Consider the following 27,921-nt stretch of genomic DNA (forward strand, 5'->3'; position numbering starts at 1 on the left):
GGGGGTTCTAGGAGATTATAACTATTCAAAAATTCTCCCAAAATCATTCACACCCCAAAACCAAAATCCTTATTTGATCTTACGTTACTATACAAATCAAAATACAACATTATTATTCACTCTTATTCTGACTGGCTCAACTCTGAACTCCACTGAATAAATATGAGTATCTCTGGTGCATATGGTCCTCTAATTCCCCAGAAGCCTCCTCAACAACATGATTGCGCCATAAAACTTTTACCAGTGGAATCTTCTTCGTGCGTAGCTCTTGTTCCTTCCAGTCAAGAATATGCACTGACACTTCCTCATAAGTCAAGGTATCACCTAACTCCAGTGCTTCATAACTAATTACATGGGAAGGGTTCGGGATGTATTTCCTCAACATCGAACGTGAAATACATCATGTATTCTAGATAAAGTAGGTGGTAAAGCCAACCTGTAGGAAACTAGAACCACTCGTTCAAGAATCTTAAATGGCCCAATATACTTAGGGCTCAACTTACCCTTCCTCCCAAATCTCACAATCCTCTTTAATGGTGCCACCTTCAAGAATATATGATCCCTTATGTCAAACTCTAACTCTCGCCGGCGAGTATCAGCATAACTCTTTTGCCGGCTCTACGATGTAATGATTATGTCTCTAATGAGTCTGACTTTATCTTGAGTCTGCTGAATCAGTTCTGGCCCCAATAGCTGCCACTCTCCTATCTCATCTCAATATAATGGGGATCGGAACCTCCTGCCATACAATGCCTTGTATGGTGTCATCTAGATGTTGGCATGAAAGCTGTTATTGTAAGCGAACTCCATTAGTGGTATATATCATACCTAGCTGCCTCTGAAGTCCATCATGCATGCTTACAACATGTCCTCTAAAATCTGTATCACCCTCTCCGTCTGCCCATCTGACTGAGGATGAAACGTCGTGTTGAAAGATAACTGAGAACCCATGGCTCTTTGCAAACTCCTCCAAAAATGAGATGTGAACTGTGGGTCTCGATCTGATACTATGGACACAGGAATGCCGTGAAATCTAAGTATCTCCCAAACATAGAACTCTGCCAATCTGTCCATGGATTAGTTAACTCGGATGGGAAGAAAGTGGGTAGTCTTTGTCAGTCTATCAATGACCACCTAGATGGTGTCCTGTCTCTGCTATGCCGGCAGTAATTCCATGACAAAATCCATCGATATATGATCCTACTTCCACACAGGAATAGGAAGTGGCTGCAACTATCCCACCGGTCTCTAGTGCTCAGCCTTTACCTGCTAGCACGTCAAAATTGCCCTACAAACTCGGCTATATCCCTTTCTATGCTGCTCCACCATAATGATTCTCGAAGATCCCTGTACATCTTAGTATTACTTGGATGAATAGTATATATAGATTTGTACGCTTCTTCCAGTATAACCTTCTTAATCTCAAGATTGGCAGATACACATAATTTGGTACGGAACCTCAATGTTCCGTCATCGGAAATACTGAAATCTGTCTTTTGACCATCTCACACTTTCTCCATAAGCTTAACTAATTCCGTATCATCTTTTTGGGCTACTATAATTCTAGTTGACTGTAAAATCAGATTAGCGATAAACGCCTGATGATCACCCTTCACCAACTCTACATCGAGCCTCTCCAGATCCATCTGAATCGGGTACTATATTTCCACTGTAGCTACTGATGATTCCATTGACTTTAGGTTCAAAGTGTCAGCCACCACATTTGCCTTCCCTGGATGGTAGTTGATGGTGCAATCATAATCCTTGATCAACTCCAACCACTTTCTCTGCCTTATATTCAACACTTTCCGTGTAAAGAAATACTTCAGGCTTTTGTGGTCGGTAAATATCTCACACCTAGCCCTGTATAGATAATGCCTCCATATCTCCGCCAGTTCTAGATCATGCACAAGATAGTTCTTCTCATATTCTTTAAGCTACCTGGAAGCATAAGCAAAAACTCTCCCGTGCTACATCAACACCCACCCCAAGTCCGCCCTGGTACGCATCACTGTATATGACAAACCCATCCTCTCCTGATGAAATAGCTAACACTGGAGTAGTAATCTACCACTTCTTCAAGTCTTTGAAGCTCTACTCACATTCATTAGACCATTCAAACCTCACATTCTTCTTCGTGAGTCGTGTCAAGGGGTTTGAGAGTCTGGAAAAACCATATACAAAACGCCGATAATACCCTACCAGACCTAGAAAACTTCTGATCTCCTGGACATTCCTCGGCCTCAGCCAATCCATCACTGCTTCTATCTTACTTGGATCAATGGATATACCATCCCCGGAGATCACGTGCCCTAGAAAAGTAACCTGCCTTAGCCAAAATTCATATTTCTTAAATCAGCATACAACTTTCTTTCCTTTAATATCTGCAATACCAGTCTCAAACTCCTCAAAGCTCCTCGAATAGACCAATATATTATCTATAAAATCCACCACAAATTGATCTAAATACATATTAAACACCTGATTCATTAGATCCATAAATGCTGTCGAGGCATTAGTTAAACCAAATGGCATCATGAGAAACTCGTAGTGCCCATATCTGGTCCTGAAAATTGTCTTTGACATATCCTCCGCTTTAACTTTCATTTGGTGATAACTTGACTGGAGGTCAATCTTACAATAAACTTGAGTCCCTTGGAGCTGATCAAATAAATCATTGATTCTAGGAAGAGGATATTTATTCTTATCGTCACTTTATTTATCTCTCAGTAATCAATACACATCCTTATGGTCCTATCCTTTTTCTTCACGAATAGCACCAGTGCTCCCCAAGGCGACACACTGGGCCTAATAAATCCTTTATTTAACAGCTCCTGCGACTGAACTTTCAACTCCTTCAATTCAGCTGGAACCATTCTGTAAGGCGGTCTATATATTGGTGTCGTCCCTGGAAGCAGATTAATTAAAAATTCTATCTCCCGATCTAATGGTAAACTAGGTAACTCATTTGAAAAAACTTATGGAAATTCTTTAACCACCGGGATGTCAGCCTATTTCAATTATTCCTTTGGCAACTCCTTTATGTAGGCCATATATCCCTAACAACTACTCAGAAGCAACCTCCTCTCCTGGATGGCAGATAACAACTATGGTGGAGCATGGACACGTAACCCCAAAAATCTATATTCCTGCTCCCTGGGAGGTCTGAACACCACTTCCCTCTGATGGCAATCGATGTTGGCATAGCGAGTAGCCAGCTAGTCCATTCCTAGAATTACTTTAAATCCATGTATCTTCAACAATACCAGATCAACTGATAGATACCTCCCTTGAATTATCACGAGGCAGTTCTAAATTACTCTCTAACAAATCCCTACCGCCCCTGTCGACGTAGCTACTGATAAACTAACTCCCAACTGTTAAGTTTCAAACCCACACAATTTCACAAATTTTTGGGAAATAAAAGAGTGGGTCGGCCCTAAATCAAAAAATACAGTAGTGTTAAATGACAATATTGAGATGATACCTATCACAACATCTCCAACTGCCTTCGCATCTCCGGGTGTTAATGCATAAACTCTTCCTGGAGCAACATTCCTCTGCTATCCACCACAAGGTGCCTGGTGACCTCCTCTATATGGTCTTGGAGCAGATGCTGTTGCAGGCGGTGCTCAGCAATCTCTCACCATATGCCTTGTCTGATAGCACCAATAATAGACTGTCTCCCTGAGCCGATACTCTCCCAATGTCTTCTGTAACATGTGGGGCAAGGAGGGGGCATTTGTCTGCCCTATCCTTCTCAATATCCTCCTCTTGGTCTCCATCCTCCTTTACTATCATATCTCCTCTAAGGCCCTCTGCTAGACTCGGCTTAAAATTCTGAAGGTACCGGCCTCTTCCTCTGACTTCACATTGCATCACCCCTCTACATGCCACTCTCAATCACTGCAGCTCTGTCAACCACCTCCGCAAATGTTTAAGCCTAGAAACCAATAACTTGCTCAAACATATTATGCCTCAAGCCTTCCGCAAATTTGCTCGCCTTCTTTTCCTCATCCGGTGCCAGATGTGGGGCAAACTAGGATAGCTTAATAAACCAGACTACATACTGCGATACTGTCATCTGCCCCTAAGTAAGGTGCAAGAACTCTGCTGCCTTTGCTCTCCAAATAGTAGCGGGGAAATACCGCTCGAAAAAAAAATCCCTCAATCGGCTCCACCTCACCGGTATAGGGTCCAGTCTCTGCTTTTTAATCAATCTTGCTAATCTCCACTAGCGCTTTGCCTCTCCAGTCAATTTGAACATCGCAAATAATACCTTCTGTTCATCTGTGCATGGAAGCACTACCAATATATCTTCGATGTCCTGGACCCAGTTCTCAGTTGCTAATGGGTCCACTCCTTCAGAAAATGATAGAGGTCTCATCTGCATAAACTGCTCGATCATGCAGCTACGATCCCCAGAGCTTCAAGCCATCTCAACCATCACCTGCTAGGTGACGCTGTGCAATACTGCATTAGAATCTCTGCCCCCCGTCTTGGAAGAAGCTGCTCCATCACCCCCAGTATTTGTGTCATTACCCCCAGGGTCCATCCTGAAAAAAAAAAAAAACAACCAGTCTCAGAATTCTATCACCATCTCACAATCAATATATACATCAATCTATAACTCATAAGTCATCCTTCTAAAATCATCTATCTCATTATCCTTAAATCCCATTTAAGATTTAATCCTATCACTTAGAAACAAGAACCATTGATAGTGTCCATGATTTTCCTGAAATCGTCACCCCAGGAAAAACACAGAAACAACTATGGAACTCCTACTTCCAGGTTGCAAGATAAAACCCTAAATTCTCAACCTCATCCTCTAACAACCTCATGCTTATTTCTCATTCCATCCACTTCCTATTTCCTCAAAATCCATTCCTATACTTTAGTATTGTATTCCCTTGTTTACTAAACTCTACAAAACCTAGTCAAACCTAGGCTCTGATAACAAATTGTGACGCCCTAATTTTTCTTAATTTTTTTATTAATTAATTATTTATCCACACCATTCAGCCACGTCATCAATCCTGGTACCATACATATCACTTGACCAGCATTGGGCACCGGTATACCGATTGCATTATATTTCAAATACTTATCAGTGGAAGACATTATATACATACGCCATAACGAATATACATACTAGAGTATAATCCATCCAAAAATACATACATCAACAATCACCCCAAAATAACAAAACTCTAGGGGAAAGCATTCATCCCTAGATCAAACACTCACCTTATATATCAAGGTCCCTGCTCCACTCTATCTTAGAGCTCTATCACCAACTTGATCTCGGTTTCCTAAAATGTTTAATACTTGGGTGAGACACATCTCAGTAAGACAAAAAACGTTATTGACAGTGTGTGGCAATATGAGTGCGATTACATCAATATACATATATGTATTTGGTCAAAACAGTATTCATCTGACATGATATCTGATATGTGTGAATAGCTATATAAATATAAAACACAACTATTATATATTTTATATCTCATTCCCCAGTTTCACTTATTTTTCTTATCTTTCTTTCATTTCAGTTTGTTTCCATTATATCATTATTTTCTCATTTATTCGGCCCATGAGTATCCTCAATAACCTTTCCATATCATATCTGTAACTCATGGCCATTTCCAATCTACTATCCATCCCATGGGTATCCTCTGTAACCATAACATGCCATGTCTGTAACCCATGGTTGCCTTAAGGACTTTTCTTCACACCATGCTTCCCTCCATGGTCAAGGTTAGGCGGCCCAAAGGCTGGATCTAATCGCAGTTGGCCGACCCGGTTAGATCAAATAATACCATATACCTGTCTGTAGTAACGAATGGTCTGCCACATACCCTGGTCTGGAATCCAAGGGGCAATAAACAACTCTACTCTGGCCCATTCGCACTGCCATGCCACACGCTCCAAGAGTCTGTGTGGTTGCCCTTTTTAACTGCTAGCATTGGTACCGTGCTAGATATCATAACCCATCGCCGTGGTTTACATATCCATCCATCAAGGTTTTCATTTTCACTATTTCACTTTTCTCATATCAATGATTCCCATATCCATACATATATTCATTGCAATTGTTACACTGCAATGTTCACAATTCCAGTATTCACATTGTTAGCCTTGGTGTATTCCCAAGAGGGGGGGGGGTGAATTGGGTATTTAAAAATTAATCCCCTAGGTTCAACTATCTAGCAAGTAGTATTTCACAAACCTAGGGTCTTTCTATGTATTCACAATCCTAATCAAATATTTAAATGATAGACGTAAACATACATGTGTAGAAAGTAAATTGCGGAAAATAAAATCAACACCGAATATGTTATTGAGGTTTTGACCAACTATGCCTACGTCCCCGCCTCTAGCTCGCAAGCCTGAGAATTCCACTAATATTCACTTAATGGGTGGAGCGCCACCTAAACAACTAAGTCAATTAGCATAGGGCTGACCTCAACCTTTACAATCAGGTCGATTAACACAGGGCTGACCTCAACCTTTACATACAATCCTTACCGGGCTGGATTATTGCCCTCTCAAGCCACGCCTGGAATACAACATATTTCTCAATCAAATTTGCGTACAACAATTATGCTTCTTAACTAAGTAGATTATGTACCAATAAGCACAATATAATCAATGCACCTCAAGAATGTATGAACTATAAGCTCGGTACTCTACGTGTGCAATCAACACTTAGTATAGTGATTATCTCAAGTCAAGCACATAAGTGTTTAAACAAGCTAATCTTTGAAACTAAGCAATGATAAACTCTCAATCTTAGTTTAGGGTTTCAAAGATTCAAACTAATAGAAATCTAGAATATCTCCAAAATAATTTTCTTAATAACAATGAACAATGAGATATTCAATATGAGCTTGTAAAATATTTTTGTACACCAAAAATTATAAGCCCTAATGAGTCTTGCAATGACAATGCAAAGACCCACTTAACTATAATATTTTTCCCACACAAAGATTTATCAAATAAAATCGGCGGAAAAATCAAGCTAAACCCTCAAAATGAAAATCACAAGCAAAGCAAGTGAGGGTTTCTTAGCAATTTAAAAAATGATTAATAAAACACTCACAAAGTAAGATTTCTCAAAGGAATGAAGGTATTTGAGTGTTATGGACTTAGTAGGAGAAAATAGGATTTGGAATTTTTCAGAGAATTTTGACTTAATCCTATTTGCTAATCTTGCTTTAATTTTGCAAATGAAGAGATATATATAGACATAGACAAAATTATGATTGTTGGGGACACCAAGGGTATTATTAAATTTATTTTAAAAACCATTAAGAAAATTAACCTTGTTTTCTTAATTTTAACCCTGGTAAAAATTAATTTAACCCAAGAGATTCAAGTGCCCAGTCTGAGGTTTGGGTGCCCAAATAGACTCAATCAAGAAAAAGCATTTTAAAGAGTTTGGTCACCCGAGTCTAGGTTCGGTTGGCTGAACAAATTTTTGAAACATTTGGCGCGCGGTTCGGGTGCTTGGTGTTAAGTTCGGTTAACCGAACTGACTAATTCGGTCGCCCGGGGGTATTTTGAACATGAAGGTTCGGGTGCTTGGATTGGTGAAAAGGTGTCCGGTTAGGGATTCGATCGCCCGTGGACAATGCGGTCAAATATGTTTGGTAGCTCAAAACCAAGTCAACATGTTGACTTCTCCACGGTTCGGGCGCCCGAGACGTTTTGAATGCTACAGGTTCGGTCGTTCGACCTTTCTCAAGATTTTCAATTAAGTCCAATTTTTGCTTCAATTAATTCCCCTGATTATGTAAGTGATATGGGGACTTTCTTATATGCATGTGCTGGGACCTAAGGTCTTTCTAAGGCCTTTTTTAAGTATGCCAAAAAACTTGGCATTGGTCAACCGCTAAGGTCTCTCTAAGGTTTTGAGTTTAAAAGTTTCTACATGCATGCAATGCAGATTATTATAGACCTTTCCTCTATGTTACTATTACGGACCTGAATAAGGCAATAATATAAAGTACAATAAAGAGAAAACTTCAGGGTCTTTGTCTTCTTCAAGTCTTCATGTGCCATCAACTGATTTCGCCAATATGAACATGCACACAAGCTTGGCAATCATTAAATATCAAGAGTATTTGTCATTATCAAAAACCGGGTATGACCTATAAGGTCAACACACATTTCATTTCCAATATTCACATTTCATTTCCAGTATTCACATTTCATTATTCACAAATCAATTCCCATATTTCATTATTCATATTGTAGAATTTCACGTTGCAATATTTCCATATTCATATATCAACATTCACATATCCAGTATTTTTATTCAATATTCATAAAACAATATTACCAGTAGATTTCTCATTTTTATTGTTTCATTTTCAGCATTTCAATTTCACAATTCATCTCATAATAATATATAAGCAAATATGGGAATATATCACATTTCATATATTTCATCATTTCTAGTATGCATATATCAGTATTTTTTTTTTTTTCCATTTCATAGAAAATCATTTCCACATTTCATTTCATTTTCTCAAGATATACATTATCTTATCATTTTCCTAGATTTCCCATTTCAAATCATATTTTACACAATACATTTCATAATTTTCATAAAATCATAGGCCACACAATTTGTCATCTATTATTCATATCATCATAATAATAATTTTAGGGAAAATACCATAATTCATTTCCCGTATATTTCAACCAGCATTTCATAAAATATCTGTTATAACTTATTCCCCTTACCTGTCTTACTGAGATGCCCACAACAATTCAATCCTAAGCCTGTGGCATTCACAGCTTAAGAGCCTCCAATTTCCATTTCTCAAAACATTCAACAAATTCCAAAATAATTTTCATAAAACATTTCCTAGGCTCCCAATAATCCAAATTAACATTTAAACTAATAATTAACACCCTTACCTGGTTTCCTGAACTATGCTTGCAGGGTCCCGAAATTACACTCGCGGTACTTACCCGAGTCCTGAATTCAATAACCCTAATTCAACCTCAGAATGCCCGATATTTAACATTTCTAAATCTACATTAATTGAATAATAATTAGCCCCTTAATAACCCTCTTAGCCTAATTTTGGGGTTATGCCTACGACTACCCCACGAGAAATCCACTCCATTAGACTTGAAGAGAATTATCCCTACATTCTTGTGGTGGTGTCTGATCATCAATTGGGTTTAAGATTTATGAGAAATTGAGGTAAATGTGAGAATTGAGCTTACCTAGTAGATATGCCTACGCCACTCCTATGACAAATCCACTTCAGTAAAAATGTCGGTGGCAGAGAATGGAGTCCACCGGTACTTCCTGATTTTTTACCAGGTGAATGTCAGCCACGAAATTGAAGGAAGTGGGAGAGAGAGACGGAGGTGAGTGAGAGAGACATGAGAGATTACAGGGGGGCTGTCTTCTGGATTGCAGAATTGAAAATGAGATTTCAATTTGAAAGCTTAAAGGCTCAGGAAGCTTCCTTTTTCTTTTCTTTTTTTCTTTTCTTTTTCTTTCACTTTATCCATTATTATATACTTATATATATAAACTTATCCTTATACATATTTAAATATATACATATACACATAACCCTCAAATTTCTTTATTTAATTTATTTCCTTAATAATTTTTTAAAATTAATTTATTATTTAATAATTAATATTTTATTTTATTTTATTTTTTAATTTTAGGATCACTACACCTAAATATTTTTGGGGTCATTACAGTTGTATTTTAAACTATATAAGATGTTTTACCAGCTATATTTGGTTTCAGTTATTTGTTAGTATAATATGTTTGTAAGCTCAGTTGCCACACACTAGTAATAACATATTTCCTCTTACTGAGCGTTGTCTCATCCCAGTGATTCAATATTTTTCAGGTGATCCAGTTAGGCGAGCGGATTAGGCTCGTAGATAGAGAGGGCGAGTTCACTACCCTATCTGTAGGGTAAATTTTAATTAGAGGTTGTATTTTTGAGTAATAACCAGGAGTTTTGGGTATATGATACTAGGATGATGTGTATTTATTTAATTTATGTGTTGGGGAAAATTGGATTCTGGTATTGTAAATATGGATGTATGTTTTTATGTTTCTACTGCTTAGGTGTGTAATATGAGCACGGTTTCCTTAGTGCTCACTTGGAGTCTAGGAGGTTATAGCAGATAATTCAGTGGTATTAGAGTAAATAGGTAAAAAAAAAAAAAATGGTATAATTTTTGGATCGTTACAATTTAGTATCAGAGCCTAGGTTGTTAGGTTCTGTAGACTCTAGAGTGCAGTGGAAACAATACCAGAATATAGGAAAAGGATTTGAGATTTTGTTCTGTGGTCTAGATACGAGATTTCCATGGTGGTTTCTATCTTTTTCCTAGGGTGACAATTTCAGAAATGCCATTGTAAATTATTGTCAGGTAGTGTATCTAGGTTGTAGGAATTGAATTTTGAATTAAGATCAGGGAGGGTAGTTAATTGTGAAGATGAGATTTTAGTTAGATGAAATAAATTAGATCTGTATAGGAGATAGGGTCCTTAAATTATGTTCATTGTATTTTCAGGATGGACCCAGGAAATAGCGGTACAAATATTGGGGGTGATGGAGCAAGACCTTTCAGTATAGAGGGTAGAGATTCTGATGCGGTACTGCGCAGCGTTACCCAGCAAGTGATGGCTGAGATGGTAGAAGCTCGAGGGAACATAACTACATGATCAAGCAGATTATGCGAATGAGACCTCTGTCATTTTCTGGAGAAGCAGATCCTCTAGCGGCTGAGAACTGGATTCAGGATGTTGAGGATATAATGATGGTCCTCCCATGTACTAAAGAGCAAAAGGTATTGTTTGCGACATTTAAGTTGATCGGGGAGGAAAAACGCTAGTGGAAATCAGCGAGGTTGATTGAGGAATAGAGGCTTGATTCTGTAGCGGCGACGTCGAGCAATTTTTAGGAGTTTTTTTTCAACCGATACTTCCCTGCCACTGTTAGGAGAGCAAAGGCAACATAATTTCTACACCTAACATAGGAACAATTGACAGTATAACAATATGCAGCCCGTTTCATAGAGTTGTTTCAGTTTGCCCCACATTTCGCACGGAACAAGAAGAAGAAGGCAAGGAATTTTTATGAAGGCCCGAGGTAGAATTTGTTTGAGCAGGTTATCAGTTTTCAGGCTCAGAAATTCGTGGAGGTTGTGTATAGAGCTGCAGTCATCGAGAGTTGCATGCAGAGAGACACCGCAGCTCAGAGTTAGAGGAAGAGGCCCACACCTCAGGGTTTCTAAGCAGGTTCCATCTAGGGTTCATGGAGAGGAGACCGGTATGGAGGAGGTCAGGGACAGATGATAAGGCACAACGATTTTTCAGAGTGGGTAGACTTTTCCTTCCTGTCCTGAATGTGGCCGGAAGCATCCAAGTGAAAGTAAAAGGGGAGAAAATGTTTGCTATCCTTGTGGGAAACCTAGTCATATGGCACGAGCATGTCGGGGACCAGCGATCCATATGCTAGCACATAGACCTCTTCGGGGTGGTTATTAGGTACCCTGTAGAGACCAGTAGAGGAATACAGCACTGGCGATGTTGTATGCTTTGACACCAGGAGACGCTAAGGCCGCTAGAGACGTTGAGGCTGCAGGAGACGTTGTTACAAGTATCTTTACTGTTTTTTCATATAAAATTGTTGTTTTATTTGATACATATACCACCCATTCTTTTGTATCGTTAGGGTATGTTAATTTAGCTGGAATGGAAACACAATTGTTAGATGTTGAGTTGTTTATAACTACACCGACGAGATCTACTGTGAGGTGTAGGAAGGTACTTAGGGGTTTTCCAGTGGCCATTCAGGGGAAAGTGCTACTAGCTAATCTTGTGATATTAGATATGCAGGGGTTTGACGTAATATTGGGTATGGATTGGCTAGTGGTTAATCATGCCAACATAGAAATTCATAAAAAAGAAGTAATTTTCAGACCCCCAAGTGAGCAAGAATACAAACCATAGTTGGTGTTAGCTATTCAAGCGAGGAGACTGCTTTAGGGTGGTTGTTAGGGATATGTTGCTTAAATAAAAGAGTTGCCAAAGGAAGAAATGAAATAAGCTAATATTCCAGGGGTTAGAGAATTTTCAGATGTTTTTCAGGAAGAATTACCTCGCTTAGCACCAGATCGAGAGATAGAATTTGCAACTGATCTGCTTCCAGGGACGACACTAATATCTAAAGTGCCTTACAGAATGACTCCAATAGAATTAAAAGAGTTAAAAGACCAGTTGGAGGAGCTGTTAGAAAAAGGTTTTATCAAACCTAGCGTGTTGCCTTGGGGAGCACTAGTTTTATTCGTGAAGAAGAAAGATAGGACTATGGGGATGTGCGTTGATTATAGAGAAATAAACAAAGTGACGGTAAAGAATAAATATCCTCTTCCCAGAATTGATGATCTATATGATCAGATCTAGAGGACTCTAGTTTACTCCAAGATTGATTTCTGGTCAGGTTATCACCAGGTGAGAGTCAAAGCGGAAGATGTTCCAAAGACGGCTTTCATAATCTGGTATGGGCATTACGAGTTTCTCGTTATACCGTTTGGTCTGATGAATGCACCGACAATATTTATGGACCTCATGAATCGAGTGTTCCATCAGTATTTGGACCAGTTCGTTGTGATTTTTATAGATGATATACTGGTCTATTCGAAGAGTTTTGAGGAGTATGAACATCATCTGAGGCTGGTGTTGCAGGTATTGAGGGAAAGAAAGTTGTACGCAAAATTCAAGAAATGTGAATTCTGGTTGAGGTAGGTTACTTTCCTCGGGCATGTGATTTCTAGGGATGACATATCAGTTGATGCGAGTAAGATAGAGGTAGTGGTGAGTTGGGTGAGGCCAGGAAATGTCCAAGAGGTCAGGAGTTTTCTAGGTTCGGAAGGCTATTATCGACGCTTTGTAGATGGCTTTTCTAGACTGTCAGGTCTCTTGACACGACTCACTAGAAAGAATGTGAGGTTTTAATGGTATGATGAATGTGAGTAAAGCTTTCAGGAATTGAAACAGTGGCTGGTTACTGCCATAGTGTTGGCTATTCCATCAGGAGAGGATGGATTTGTTATTTACAGTGATGCCTCTCAGAAGGGACTCGGATGTGTGTTGATGCAGCACAGGAGAGTTATTGCTTATGCATCCAGGAAACTTAAGGAATATGAGAAGAACTATCAGGTGCATGATTTAGATCTAGCTGCAGTGGTGTGTGCTCTTAAGATCTAGAGACACTATCTTTATGATGGGAAATGTGAGATTTTCACGGATCATAAAATCTTAAAGTATTTCTTTACTCAGAAAGATTTAAATATGCGGTAGAGAAGATGGTTGGAGCTTATCAAGGATTATGATTGTACAATCAGCTACCACTTAGGAAAAATAAATGTGGTGGCTGATGCACTGAGTAGGAAAACAGTAGGAGCAGCAGTGTCAGCAGTGGAGATTCAGTCCCCTATCCAGATGGATATGGAGAGACTTGAAGTAGAGATAGTAGAGGGTGATCACCAGGCATTCATTACTAACTTGGTGTTATAGCCTACATTGCAAGAAAGGATTAAAGCTTCCTAGAGAACTTATTCAGAACTAGCAGAATTGATAGAGAAAGTGCAAGACGGGCAAGAAGAAGAGTTCAGTATATCAAATAACGGAGCCCTGTGATTCCGTACCAGATTATGCGTTCCTGTAGATACTCAAATCAGGAGAGTTATCTTGGAGGGCAGGAAGAAGAGTTCAGTATTTCAAATGACGGAGCCCTGCAATTCCGTACCAAATTATGCATTTCTACAGATGCTCAGATAAGGAGAGTTATCTTGGAGGAGGCTTACAGATCCCTATACATCATGCATCCATGTAGTACTAGACTGTATCATAATTTACTAGAATCCTTTTGGTAGAGTGGCTTGAAGAAGAAAATTGATGAATTCATAAAGTAGTGTTTGATGTGTTAGAAGATAAAGGCTGAGCACCAGAGACCCGTAGGGCATTTGCAGCCACTTTACAACCCTGAGTGGAAATGAGATCATGTCTTTATGGATTTTGTAATAGAGCTACCTCCAACGGGATAGAGACAAAACGCTATTTGGGTGGTCGTAGATCGATTAACGAAGACCGCGCACTTCATTCCTATCAAAGTTAACTATTCTATGGACAGACTGACAGAGTTATACATTCAGGAGATAGTGCACTCATATAGTGTGCCAGTATCTATAGTATTAAACCGAGGCCCCCAATTTACTTCACAATTTTGGAAGAGTTTTCAGGAGGCTATGAGGTCACAGTTAGCATTCAGCACCGCTTTTCATCCTCAGATAGATGGGTAGACAGAGAGGAAAATAAAAATACTTGAGGATATGCTACGTGCATATGTGCTCGATTTCAAGGGTAGTTGGACCCAGTATTTGCCACTGGTCGATTTTGTGTACAATAGTAGCTATCAGGACAGCATTGTGATGGCATCGTACGAGGCTTCATATGATAGGAGGTGTCATTCTCCATTATACTAGGATGAAGTTGGAGAAATATGAGTATTGGGACCAGAGTTGGTGCAGTAGGTGTACGATAAAGTCCAGCTTATTAAAGAAAGAATTTGTGTAGCTTAGAATCCGTATAAAAGCTATGCAGATACTTGCCGATGGGAGTTAGAGTTTTACGTGGAAGATCAGGTATTTTTAGATGTAGTTCCACTGAGAGGAGTTATGAGGTTTGGGAAGAAGGGTAAGTTGAGCCCTAGGTACATTGGCCCATTTGAGATACTTGAGAGGATGGGGTCAGTTGCCTACAGGCTAGCTCTGTCACCATCTCTATCTAGAATACACGACGTTATTCATGTTTCCATGCTGAGAAAATATGTCCCAAGACTCGTCCCACATAATTAGTTATGTAGAGATAGAGCTTATGGATTCACTAGCGTATGAGAAAGCACCAGTGTAGATCTTGGATAGGAAGGAACATGAATTGCGTACCAAGAAAATTCAATTAGTAAAAGTCTTGTGGAAGAATCATGACATAGAGGAAGCTTCATGGGAGCTTGAGGAAGAAATCAAACAGAAATACCAAGATCTATTTAATGGAGTACAATATTAGTCAGTATTATTTAAATAAAATTAATTTTGATTTATTCAGTACAGAGTGATTAATGTATAGTTGTATTTTAGGTTATAGGTAGTTAGTGTTTTGGTTTTGGGAGAATTTTCTTTTATGGGTATATTTTTAATCTCCCAGAATTACTTATGTAACCACAGTATTCCTTCGTTAAGGGTAATTAATGAAATAAGTAGCTCATTTTCCTCAATGGATGGTGTTCAATCCAAATAACAAATTTCGAAGACAAAATTTTAAGGAGGGGAGAATGTAGTAACCCAGTTAATTATGGAAATTAAATAAAAAATAAATGAGAGGAAAAGGAAATTTTAAAAGGGGATGCAGCAGAGCCTCATCGATGAACATAGAGCGTTTGTCGACGAATAATCTTCTTGGGTTTGTTGACGTGGACACGTGTCTCATCGACGAGAGTTTACCAAGGGGTTGCTTTTGGGGTTTGAAACTCATCAACGAGGGTTAGGTGTTTATCAACAAACTCCTTTCTTAGACTTGTTGACGAGGTGACGTGGTTCGTCGATGAGGCCACATGGCAAGAGGACTATAAATAGCTGAAAATGACATTTCAGCAGAGAAACTTAAATTTTTCATGTTCCTTCTCACTTTGGCTTGGCTTCTCTCCCCTTATCTCTAGATTTTCTACTCTGATTGTCCCCAGTTTGATGATTAGAAGCTGCCACAATGATCTTGGGGAGATTCTCTACAACCTAACCAGAGTAGAAATTTGATTTGGGAAGTTTAGGAACCATCCCAAAATCAGGGTAAGTGAATTTTTAGGTATTTCCAATATTACTAGTTTTATCCGAGCTTGGATTTTGTGTTGTAAGGGTATATACTGATGTTTTGTGAAATAAAATTAGGGTATTATTTTTTCAGGGTTAGGATGTTTTTTAGGACCCTGCTAGCAGATATTTTTTCAAGAGCCCATGTATATTAAAGTTTAAGAAATTGTGAATAGGCAATTTCAGGAAATATAAGTGGATAATTTTTTGGAGAAATTCAGTGAGTCACCGAGAAATTTGTATAAATTATTGCAGAATTTTGAGATTGGTACGCCGAGGGTGTGAGGGTAGAGTTGGAGGCGAGCCTCCCAGCTAGATAGGTAAGGGAAATATGTTATGCTAGGAAATTCAGGAGTTTTATTAGTAAAATATGGTATTTGTTTAACAAGGTATAAAATATTAATTATATAGCTTCATGGATTTCAAAACATGTGTTTTATTAGTTGTGTGGACTGAGTAGGTATTGGTTCAATATAGAGTTTATACAGTTTTCAGAATACCACGAGTTATCAGTATTTATGCACAAAAATAGGTTTTATCAGATTTTACAAAATTATAGATCACAGTGTATATATAAATAGATATTTTACAGCATTTACAGAATTCCATAATTTCCAAAATCATAACACTCAGACATTACAGATTATTCGGTTAGATATTACAGATTATTTAGTCAGATATCATAGGTATTTCAATCAGATATTTTAGTATTTCAAAACAAATCTATAGTGTTATGGTTATTTTGAAATCATGATGAAACCAGAAGATGATACATAGATATAGTATTAGGCCCTAATGAATTAGATCAGTTATCAGCAAAGCACGGTACCGTTACTATTTTAGATTAGTTTTCCAGCTACTGTGTCACGGAGTTTGTGTCAGGGCTGGGTTGAGAATTGGTGGAGTGCAGTTTACTAGCTATTGTGCCACGAAGTTTGTGTCAGAGCCGAGATATTCTATAGTACTAGAATTATGAATAAATAGTACTCAGAGATGTCAGTTGTATTTTAAACTATATGAGATGTTTTTCCAGCTAAATTTAGTTTCAATTTTTTTTTAATATAATATGTTTGTAAGCTCAGTTGTCACACACTAGTAATAACATATTTCCTCTTACTGAGCGTTGTCTCATTCCAGTGATTGAATATTTTTCAAATGATCCAGTTAGGCAAGCGGATTAGGCTTGCAGATAGAGAGGGCGAGTTCACCACCCTATATGTAGGGTAAGTTTTAATAGGAGGTTGTATTTTTGAGTAATAGCCAAGAGTTTTGGGTATATGATACTTGGATGATGTGTATTTATGTAATTTTTGTGTTAAGGAAAACTGGATTTTGGTATTATAAATATGGATGTATATTTTTATGTTTCCACTACTTAGGTGTGTAATATGAGCAAGGTTTCCTTAGTGTTCACTTGGAGCTTTGGAGGTTATAGCAGATAATTCAGTGGTATCAGAGTAAATAGGTAAAAAAAAAAATGATATAATTTTTGGGTCGTTACAATTGTGTTGTATGTTTTTGTAGTTTGAGCAAAAGAGAGGACATTGTGCCTTTGTAGTTGAGTGTTACATGAAACAATAGTGAGTGACGATGCAAGTGGCATGTGCCAAGCTTCAAAAGCAAGTGGTGAATGCATAGAAGGGCATAAATGAGAAGTTCCTTAGACCAACCGCAGTGCCATTGTCACTTCTTACATGTGTTATTAAACTTGCTTGGGTGGTAGACCTCACTTACAAGAAAGAAAATGACTATACATATGTCAAGAAACATATTAAGTTGAGCATCACATCACTACTTATAGATCATGTCCTAGTGTGATTGTGGAATTCGTACTACCTATAATTTCATCTATTACTTAAAAGTTAATATTAGAAAAAATTTATAATTTTTTGAATTAAATATAAAAAAATAGGGTTTACAAAAAATGGCCAAAAAAATTCATGAGTGTCTAAAAAAGTAAAAAAAAAAAAAAAAATTGCAAAAAAATCCAGCATTACACCTCAATTTTCATGCAAAAGTTAAAAATAATGATTTGATGCTCCTTATCATTTCAAACTACCTTGAATCACTTGGTGCAGTCAGATTTAATAAAAAGAGTGAGTTGAAAAATCATAAATGATGGGGCTTATGTCCTAATTTCCCGCTTTGTTTGCACACAATGAGTTATACTCATATTTTGATAGATGTGTTTTGCTCTTATTTGGTAAATGAACTTTGCTCATATTTTAACAAATGAACTTAATTTACTTAAATAATTTACAGATGCGGTATCCTTGTCTCAAAAAGATGAGATTGTTCATAAATTTGTATGGTAACTAAGTCCAGTTCCAAGGTACTAATGTTTATTTTGACAAAAATAAAATAAAATAACAAGATAAAATAAACTAGATAATAGTAGATCGAGGAGTGAGGAGTTCAATCTCAATTGACAAAAACAAAATAAAAAAATAAAAAGACAACAAGACAATGGCAGACTGAGGAGCTTACAATGGGGAGTTGTGAGGCCAGGTGTCAAATTTAATCTTTTGTACAATTTATGTGAATGGAAGAGAGAGGGCCAAAAAAAAAAAAAAAAAGGCATTAAAAATTCTGTGGCCGAAGATGCGCAGGGATTTCCTGACACGTGGTCATATTATTCATATGCCCAAGACTGCCTTTCCTGAAACGTGGTCATATTATTCAATAGTTCTTCATTTGCTCCTATATATATGGCAGAGCAGCGGCCAGCATTGCTAGTCATCAGCAACTACTCATTTCTATCGTCCTAAAGAAGAAAAGAAAAGAGATAACAATAATAATGTCTGGTGAGGGGGTAGGGGTTCTTGCTACTTCAGCCCAACATGGTGCTGTGGAGTCCCCGACGTCCATCCGTCGCTCTGCCGATTTCCAACCTAGCGTTTGGGGGCATCATTTCCTCGCCTATGCTTCTGATCATCGCTCCCCGGTATATACATAATGCATTTATTTTCCGGCCATCAAATTCTGTGCAAAAGCACGTTTTGATAAAAAGACAGAATTTCTTTTAATATTTCAAAATTTTCATTGCCCTTTTTTAATATTTTAAATTTAATTTTTGAGATACTTTCCCTTTAAAATGATTATCTTTTTATAAAATATAAGAAAAAATTTGTATCTTTTAGCAAATCTCAAGAGAGGTCCCTATAATTTTTAAAGTCACAAGGGAAGATCTTTCTAAAATAGTTTACTGTCTTTTTACCAAATCTCAAGAGAGATCAATATTTTTCACCCTAACCACCAACCCAATCAAGCCTAAATGATACCTATTTTTTTTTAGCATTTCTAAATTGATAGGGGAATGATTGAGGCAAAACTAAATGCACCACTAGTTGTGTTTTGGTCATGTACTTTTTTGTCTAGTTGGTACACTACATGAAATGCATTTACCAAGAAATTGTATGAATCACATTGGTTTCTTAATTTATTCTATTGGGCTTGTGCAGAAAATTGACGATGCAAAAGAGCAACAATTATTTCAAAAGCTTAAGGAAGAAGTGAGGAGGTTGCTAGCGGTTACTACTACTTCTACACACTTTGAAATGCTATACTTGATTGATGTCATTCAACGTCTAGGAGTGTCTTACCATTTTGAGATTGAGATTGACCAAGCGCTAAAAAAATTTCATAACACATTCCTTGAAAGCATTGATGGAGATAATAATGATGATCTTGAGACTGTTGCTCTCCGATTTCGATTGCTTTGACAACAAGGTTATTTGTTTCATGTGGTAATCCTTAAAATTGTTTGTAACTTCAAATGCTCTCTAAATTAATTGTACGCACATTAAAATATTAAACAAAACCTTTATGTCATAAATTTTAAATTGTTGTTGAAGCAGAAGTATTCAACAAGTTTAAGGATAACAAAGGCAGTTTCAAGGAATCCCTTGTTAGCAATGTGCAGGGAATTTTAAGTTTGTATGAAGCCACGCATCTTAGGATTCGAGGAGAAGATGTCCTTGATGAAGCACTTACTTTCACAACCTCTTACCTTGCGTCCTTGGCAACCCACTTGAGCACCCCACTTGCAAAACAGGTAAAACATGCTTTGAAACAGCCCATCCACAAGACGTTACATGCCAATTTACCAGAAAGAAAAGTCACATAACAAAGACCTACTAATGTTTGCAAAGTTAGATTTCAATCTATTGCAAAAAGTGCACCAGAGAGAGCTTGGTGATATTGCAAAGTAAATATTTTTTTTTTCAGTTATCATATTGTCACATGTGTGTGTGTGTGTGTGTGTGTATTTTTCAATTATTGCAATGTCTCTAAGCTAGAATATTATATTAGTTAACATGGGCTATTTTCAATTTATATATTTTAGGTGGTGGAAAGACTTGGATTTTGCCAATAAGCTATCTTTTGGAAGAGATAGAGTGGTTGAATGCTACTTTTGGATATTGGGAGTATACTTTGAGCCTCAATATTCCCTTGCTAGAAGGGTAAAGTAATTGCCATGACTTCATTTATGGATGACATCTATGATGTGTATGGTACACTTGAAGAGTTAGAGCTGCTTACAAATGCAATTGAGAGGTATGAACATGTGCTTCTTCCACTTATGAATTCATATCATAGAATCCATATTCTTTAACCTTCAATTCTTTTCTATTTTTCCATAAGATCTCAATTGACCATTTGACTATCTACCTTGATTTTAGGTGGGATATCAATGCCTTAGATCAATTACTAGAGTACATGAAAGTATACTATGAAGCACTACTAGATGTTTATAATGAAATTGAGGAAGAAATGATAAAGGAAGAAAGATTGTATTGCATGTACTATGTCAAAGAAGCAGTAAGTCTCATATTTATTTGTCAGTTAATGATATACATAAAACATAATTATGAAGCAAATGATTGACTTATTTGCTTCTTTTTTTTCTCTTTGTGCGTAAATGAAAAGTCAAGCAAGAGTGTATTTAGCTGAGGCCAAATGGTTCCATGAGAAACACATGCCCACGATGGAGGAATACATGCGCCTTGCATTACTCACCTCTGCTTATCCAATGTTAGCAATGACATCATTGGTTGGAATGGGAGATATTGTAACAAAAGACTCCTTTGAATGGATAGTAGCAAATCCTAACATTGTCACCGCTTCATCAATAATATGTAGACTAATGGATGACATGGTATCCCACAAGATATAATACATTAGCTAGCTCGATATATATATGCTTTTGTTTCACTAGTAGCATTAATTATAGGGAAATTCATTAATTTTTATATTGATTTTTTAAAATAAAATTAATTTTATTATCTAATTAATTTTTCTAACTTTTTTTTTTTTTTTTTTATGATTATTTGTGTAGTTTGAGCAAAAAAGAGTACATGTTGTCTCTGCTGTTGAGTGTTACATGAATGAATATGGTGTTTTTGAGAAGGATGCCCAAGATGAATTTCACAAACAAGTAACAAATGCATGGAAGGATATCAATGAAGAATGTCTTCCTCCAACTATTGTCTCCATGCCTATCCTCAAACAAATTATTAATCTTGCCCGTGTGATTGATGTTTTATATAAGAATGAAGATAGCTACACTAATGCTAGAACTATGTTCAAAGATCTTATAGCTTCGTTGCTAATTGATCCTGTGCTTGTATTATAAAAATGGGTATATGTTGTTCATTACTGAATGCTTTGAATTCTCTATGAAGTTATTGTTGTTTGTTTGTTATGCTCTTTAGATGCAAGGAAAAATGGATTGTAATGTTATTTCAACATCTTAAATTAATGAAATAAAATTACATGTCAAATTAATATCCTATAAGCATCTCTATATGTTCTTGTATATACATGCATACGTGGATGGATACATGTTAGAGAGAGAGAGAGAGACGGGAGTTTGGGAGAGAGAGAAGGACGGAGACGCAGATGAGAGGATGGGAGAAGAGGAGAGGAGTGAGGAGGAGGAGAGAGTGAGGAGAGAGGAGAGAAGAGAGGGAGAGGAGGAGAGGAGAGAGAGAGAGATCTATTTAATATATTGAACATTGTCAATTACCTAAAGGGAAGAAAGTACAAGGTTTATAATTGTATTAAATATATTGTCGTGACGTCCTGAACCTGCCAAACACGCATAGGTGTGGCTGTGAACTAGAAAAAGGGTGAATTTTGAAAAGAATAATTTCATGTAAAACATGTTGTGATGGAGTCGTCACTAACCATTTGAAGTGTGGTTAGAACACTTGATTACTACCCAATTAAGGGTAGAATCGGTCAGCGTTACCAGAGTCAGGTTTGGGAGTTCGGTTACACGAGGGTAAGGTATCAGCACCCCCTACACGCCCATTCTTACGAACGGTAACTAATTAATTAAAAATTATCCCAAAATAAATTTAATAAGCCTTTGAAAATTATTCCCTTTCAAAAATATAAGAAAATGCACAAAATAAAATACTATATAAGTATTCCCTTAGAACCGGGGCATACCACACTTCGAACAGCTCATGTCTCCTTTTTAAATCATAGGGATTTGAAAATCGAGAAAATAGAGTACAAAATATACTCCCAGGATTTTTCGAAATCTTTATGAAATTTTCTAAGAGAGAAGTAGTATTCCGGGATGTTTGAAATTTACTTAGGGATAAAAAAAAAAAGAAGAAGAGTTTTTCAACTCAAAAATATTTTTTGCACTTTTCTAAGATTTATCTGAATTTTTTATAATAATCTTCCTTATATTTTTTTTCCAAAAATTTTGAAATAATAAAAAGTTAATTAAGCAAAAATAATGAAAATCAAGTAAAAAGCGTTTATAGAATTTTCCTCAATTTTCTATATTTTTTTTGTGATTTTTGCGATATTTTTATGATTTTTTATTGAATTTTATGTATTTAAAAGGAATTTTTGAAATATTAAAAATAAAAAGGAAGGAAGAACTAGAGTAATCCGGTTCAGGGGGGCGGACCGATCAAGCTATGACTGGTCTGTGGGAGACTGGTTTAAGGTCCGGGTCAGGACCATTGCTGACATGCGTCAGCCTCCGAGTGGATGTGCATATGGAGTAGGGATCGGCTACATGGTAGCATAACATCGTCTCTTGAAGACTGAGATTTGACGACTAAAAGAGAAGCACGCGTACTTCCTTAAGCATGTGGGGGTATGGTGGTCATGTGTCTTAATCTTGAGCTTCCTAGGACGGAATCCAATCGAGAAAAACCATGTGCGTTTATTCGCATTAATGGTGGGGGGCATATGGGATACATGGCGCATGGAGCCTCCAGGGTCATCATTGCTACTGACAAAAAAAAAATCTTGGCCATTGATGAAGTGTCGGACCCAACGGCTAAGGGAGTTGATGCATCCACGTTATAATGTAATGATCTGAGCCATTGATGGAAGCAACGATCCAACGATGAAGACTAAAGGCTACCACCAGCATTGATAAATCAGGAACAGGGCGGAAACGTGTCTTTTGGCGAATGGAGAAGACAGGTGCGTGTGTCAAGAAGTAGCTGGCAACATTTAATACTTATGTCCTAGATGATCTGGGCCATTGACACGTAGCAGAGAATGGATGGCTGAGAGAAGAAGCGCCTATCCGCATTGATGGCAAGACCAACACACTTGTCATGCGTCACCCAGCATAGTGGACGAAACAGGCACGCGTGATTATAGTAAGTTAGTATCAATTATTGCTCATGTGTTCTTGAAATCGCAGCCGTTGATGGGGGTACCATGTGTCAAATGGAAAGCATACATGCAGAGACCAAAGAGGGTCACCCATCCCAGGATCATCTTGGCAGTTGATGGGAGCCTGAGATCGAATGGTCATAGAGAGATCTTGTGCATGGCTCAATTAGATGGATCATAGCATGCCATGTGGAGAAATCCTACGGCCCCAAAGTTTGACATACTTAAGCTGAAAATTTTTCTTTCTCGCTCATTTTCATTCCTCTCTATCTCTTTCTCTCTCTTTGCAGATGAAACCCTAGGGTTTCACTAGCCTTACCAGTGAAACCCTTTTCTATTTCTTACCTCTCACTCTCTACCTCTCTTTTTCTTTGTCTTCCCCCTCTGAAGTTCAAGGTTTTTGCACTTTTTTTTTTATTTTTTTGTTTTTATTTTTTATTTTCTCCCCTATTTCTGAATGATCCAAACAAAGTTTAGGTCTTCACCCTTTCTAGAACCCCCCCTCCCAAACTTAATCCTCTATTGAGAACTTCTCACCCCTATAACTCTAGATGAAACTCAAAACCCTCGCCATCTCTTTCCTAGACTCTTCTAGAACTTGGATCTCCGCTTCGTATTGCAAGGTTACTCCCTGACACCTACATTCGTGCGCTAGGCTTAATCTGGATACTCGAAGAAAATGGCAGACATCAATCGGCGGTTCTCCAACATGATATCTTTCGTGTGGGTGAAACTTCGAAAGATAAGCATTTTTGTTTTACTTTATTCTTTATTTTTGATTTTTTATTTTCTGTTCTTGCAATGCTTGGGATTGACATATTGAATCGTGCACTGATCTGTGTAAGTTTAGTTTGAAATGAAGATCAATATGCTCGTTGGTTCCTGAGTGTTCGTGTGTGCACCCAATAGCTTCAGATTCATTCTAGTTCAAGCTAGGGTTAGGGTCTCGACTCCTATGAGGTTTCAGGTCAGGGACGAGTTAGCTCGTCCTGTGATACCCCGTGGAAGAAAGACTTAAAAAATATTTGATGTTACTACTCATATCAATAAGGTGCATCTTTCTTTTTGGGAGCCTTCCTATAAAAACTCCACGGTTAAGCGTGCTTGACTTGGAGTAATCTTGGGATGGGTAACCTTTTGGGAATTTTTCTTAGGAAGTGTGTGAGTGAGGACAAAACACACTGAAAAAGACACGTGTTTGTTTGTGGGGCATGTCATTAGTCCGATAATGTAGAGATCCGAAGAATTATAGTATTTAAATAATAAAAGTGGGAGAAAAGGAAATTTTAAAGGGGGGTCGTGTTCATTGATGAAATGGCTTTTTGGGATCGTCAACGAGGACATGTGTCTCATTGATGAGGAATTACTGAAAGGGCTATTTGAGGGTCTGAAATTCATCGATGAAGGTTATGAGTTCATCGATGAACTCCCTTCTTGGCCTCGTTGACAAAATGACGTGTCTCGTCAACAAAGGCAGTGAAATAAATGGCTTAAATTCGGATTTTAGCGACCATTTTTGCATGCAAACTCTTCTCTCTAGAAATCCGACCTTGTTCTTCGCCGGTTCGACGATTCGATGCCACCATGTTATTCCTGGGAAGATTTTCTACAAATCTGTTAAGGTGATTTATTGGTTAGGCTAACTTGGGAACCATCCCAAAATTTGGGTAAGTTAGTTAATTTTAGTTTTATTAGGTTTTCGGTGTTTCTGAACTAAGAAGAATATGCTACGGAAGATAACACTGAAGTTTTGTTAGGAAAATATCAATTTCAGGGTGTTGAACTGGGGACCACACGGGTGTAATTTTGGAGTAATTTGTAGGCTTTTCCATAAGTTAGGTAAGGGGATAAAGTAAGTGTAATGACTCAAAGAATAATGGTATTAAATAATAAAGAGGGAGGGAAATGGAAAAAGAAACAGATGGAGGCAGAAGACTTCATCGACGAACACTGATTTAAACGTAGAAAATTAAGAAAAATCGCACACACACACTCTTTCTCTCTCTCTCTCTCTCTCTCTCTCTCTCTCTCTCCCTCTCTCCCTCCCTCCCTCCCTTCGATTTCTCTCTCCTCTCTCTTCGATTTCGGTTCCGTCATTCGCCAGATCGATGATTTGAGGCCACCACGACGCTCCTGAGGAAGTTCTCTCCAACTCTACCAGAGCAGATCGTTGGTGGAAGCGAGTTGAAATTCATCCCTGGGTTGAGGTAAGATTTTTTATGCTAAATTTGATCTTTTCACAGTTATAGGAAATGATACTTACGTGAAAATATTGAAGTTTAGTTTTACAAATTGTTGGTTTCAGGGTGTTGCGCGAGGAACCCTACAGGTGCAGAACGAGTAGGTTTTTAGGGGGGTTTTCTTTTCAGTACCAGGTAAGAGAATAAACTAAAGTAGTTATTTTCCATGCATATTATTTTTATTTATCAGTAAATTAATTTTTAAGAAAACATATATTATATTTGTATATTACGAAGGAATGCACATTTAGGAAAATATTGCTATTATGTTGAAATGTATATATATGTATGAGATGCAATAATTTTAATTTTAGAATATATTGTATGGTTTTATGTAGCAAATGTGTGGCATGAATATTACTTTATGTGAAAAGTATTCTGATATGACAATGTTATGAATGAAGTATTTTTTTAGAGATTATGAAAGAATGCAATATATTATGATTTTAAAGTACATGATAAATTATTTATTTATTCCGAATGATATGTATGAGATATTTGGCGCAAGGCCATGATTGATAGTCGGCGCAAGGCCGTATTTATGAAATTATAAAAATTGCTATCAATTCATCTATGTTAAACGCTATATTATCATGTATTATATATTATTCGAACCCGGATGTTCGTTTAGTTCAGTTTAGGAGCACAGTACCATAACTTATAGATCAGATATCTATGTTTAGATTGGTGTTAACCACCCTACGAGGGGGTGGGAGATGGATAGTTGAAGTGGCTTTTAGTGTAGAGTTGTAGATGTTCACTTGGCAGTCCGGACTAGGGTGTGGTGGGCCTATCGTACTTATAAACATTTTTGACTCGACAGTGGTCGGCCAGCCATTGTAGGGTCCCGCCTTCGGGTTGCATAACCCGTCAAGGGGGGTAATACATGACATCAGCTAGCTATTCATCTTGGGTATGTTTTCAGTATTATTAGCTATACCAGACAGTTATGATTAGTATGATTTATTAGAAATATGAAAGTATACGTTTTTGCAGTTATTAAATGATGAATGTTTTTTGGTATGAAAATTGTACTATATATATATATATATATATTATCATTAAATATTCATGTTGTCACATAGCTGTATTTTGTTTATTTTATCTTACTGAGAAGTGTCTTACCCCGAACGTTAAATGATTTTTAGGAAACCTGGAAAGACCGGCGGGTCGTGGTTGCTGTTGAGTCTGTCGTGCTACCCCGTCAGGAGGGTAAGTCTTGAACTAGGATCATGAAATTCTGATGTGGGATCCTAAAGATATTTTTGTATTTTGGGAGATATATATAAACACGGTATTTTGGGATTATAGTTAACTCTGGTATTATATCTTTTGTGGTTATGATGATGATGATGATTTACATTTACTACTGCCTAGGTTCTGCTGTGAATGGCAGGTGTCCTCGTTACCCACGAGTTTGGGTTGACTTATTTATTCAATTCATATTATTATATGATAAACTAAGTAGGACGTTACAGTTTGGTAACAGAGCCTAGGATACTAGGTTCTATAGACTCTAGAGTGTTGCAGTAATAATACGAGAGTATAGGATATGGGAATTTGAGGTCTGGTTTCGTAGTCTAGATGCAGGACTTCCGTGGTGGTTTGTGTGATTTTCCTAAGGTGACGATTTTAGGAAAGTCATAGTAAACTATCGTCGGGTTAGGTATCAAGGTTGCAAGGTTGAACCTTAAATTAAGATCAGGGGAGATGAATTAATTAGGAATATATGTTATATGAGTTGGGTGATATGTATAGTGAAGGGATTCTGAGTTAAGTTATATGTTTTTCAAGATGGACCTTGGTGGCAGTAGTGCCCACGCTAGTGGGAATGAAGGTGCTGGACCCTCAGGTGCTTTGGGTGATGATTCGGATGTAGTTTTGTGCAGTGTGGCACAGCAAGTCATGGCTGAAATTGCCAAAAGCTCGAGGGAACAAGGTGGTCCATCAGTATGCCACAATAGCTTGATCAAGAAATTCATAAAGATGAATTCTCCAGCTTTCTCAGGGGGAACATATCCTACAGTCATTGAAAATTGATGTGTAGGAGATAGAGAAAATATTTGTAGTACTGCAGTGTTCTGAGGAGCAGAGGGTGCTG

At 37.5% G+C, this 27,921-nt stretch overlaps 1 pseudogene; it reads left to right on the forward strand.

The window, feature by feature from the left end:
* Positions 1–18,679: 18,679 nt before the first annotated feature.
* Positions 18,680–23,761, forward strand: LOC131149471 ((-)-germacrene D synthase-like; annotated as a pseudogene).
* The last annotated feature ends 4,160 nt before the right edge of the window (positions 23,762–27,921 follow it).

This window comes from Malania oleifera, chromosome 1, assembly GCF_029873635.1.
Source record: "Malania oleifera isolate guangnan ecotype guangnan chromosome 1, ASM2987363v1, whole genome shotgun sequence".
NCBI lineage: Eukaryota > Viridiplantae > Streptophyta > Magnoliopsida > Santalales > Ximeniaceae > Malania > Malania oleifera.